Raw genomic sequence first — 1,900 nt, forward strand, 5'->3', positions numbered from 1 at the left:
CTGGTGGGAAGACCAGTGTTGGAGCAGGAAAAGAGACCGTGTCAAAAGGACATGGAATCCACACCACTGAGCACACAGTAGGTCTTGAACACAACCCAAAGCCAAGCCAGATCCAACAAGGTTGTGCTAAGTGGTTCTCACCTGACTCCAGAATGCCCTGAGAAAGCCCTCTCCCAGCGCTTGCTGTTAGTGAGGCCACAGCTTGAACTGTGAACTGTGGGTGGGTCGAAAAGAACTGATTTCTGTTTGGTGTTTAGGATGCAGGACGGAGGGTATAGAACTATGGAAACAGAAGCGAGCTACTAACGCTCAAACCGCAGAGCTGAGTCGGGGCCGAACATCTGTTTGAAGGCGAATATACCAATCATAATTCAGATCTTAACATCTACTGGGCAACAACAGTCGCTTACACACAGCCTCTGAAAACTGTGTTGTTCTGTCTCCCCAGCCTGTGAAGGGCTCAGAACGCAATCTGCACTTGCTTATTTTGTATCTAAGCAACTGTCAGATTCCATATCTACTAATAAGAAAGGGTATAATTATACCCTGATACTTTAATTAGCAGCAGATGCCAGTGTTTGTGAAGAAAATGTAAGATTTTAGAGCCCAATTATATGCAAACTTCAGGCGCCTGATGTCAGACCTCTAATTCACTCTGTAGGTCAGCAGAGACCAGAGGAGAGGGCCACAGACTGTGCCAGCCTTGGCCGCATGAGGACAAATGGCACCCAATTTGCATGGGATTCTCATCTCATTGGCTATCAATGTGGGCCTCAGTTCTCTAGCCACATGCCAGAAAGCATGGTAACACATCTCACTTGCTAATTCCCCATTTCCTTCTATCCGCAAAACTTAAGCAATATACCCTAACAAAAGAGCCAAAACCCAGAGCCTGAGGAACAGGGGCAGCCCACAGCAAACTGTGACTGGGTCGTTTGGACAGCACCTTCCTGAGAGAGCGTCTGAGCTTTTCTATGGCAGAAGGTATATGTCCTCAGGCCAGGGGAAAAAAAGAACTTAAAAAAAAACAACGTTTAACTAGTTCAGTTTATTTTTCTCTCTCAGAGTACAGAGCAGGTTACTATAATAAAACAGAAACTTTCTTCTAAAATCTCTAAGTACTTGTCCTGTATTAAGCCTTCCTTTGGGGAAGGACAAGAGAGATCAACTATGCCCTTGGAGTCCCCAAGTTAGTCTTCTCCGGCTGGTAATGTGCAAAATCCTCTTGGGACTTAAAATAGCATCAGAATTCTTTTCCTTTTTTTTTTTTCTTTTCCTTTTCTGATGTCGTTTTTGTTTATTTGTTTTGTATTTTTTTTGAAGACAGGATTTCTCCGGATAGCCTTGGCTTTTACTGAACTCAACCTGCAGACCAGGCTGGCCTCAAACTCAGAGATTTGCCAGCTTCTGCCTCCTGAGTGCTGGGATCAGAGGTGTGCATCACCACCTCCCATCTCAGAAGTTTTTTGTAAAAGGTCAGGAGAGGCTGGGGTTGTAGCCCAGTTGGTAGAGTGCATACCTAGCATGCATAGATGTTCCAATCCTGGTCCATAGAAACGGGCTATGATGGCCATGCCTGTAACCCCAGCACTGAGGAGGCAGAGGGACAAGGGACTTAGAAATTCAAGGTTACCTTCAGCTATACAGCATGTTGAGGTCAGCCTGGGCTACTCGAAACCTTTCTCAATAAAACAAAATAACGTTGAAAATTAAAAAGGTAGAAAGGAAATAAGAGGAAGGAAAGGGAAAGAGTTTAAGAGAGAAAGAAGAGAAAGGAAGGGAGGGAGGAAAAGAGGGAGGGAATAAGGAGGGAGGGAGGGAGGGAGGGAGGGCGAGCAGCACTGATTAGACTTGTGCTACATATGAGTCCCCTGTGTCTTCAGTCCTCAGCACAGAGCCT

This window comes from Mus caroli, chromosome 9 (assembly GCF_900094665.2).
Source record: "Mus caroli chromosome 9, CAROLI_EIJ_v1.1, whole genome shotgun sequence".
Taxonomy (NCBI): Eukaryota; Metazoa; Chordata; class Mammalia; order Rodentia; family Muridae; genus Mus; species Mus caroli.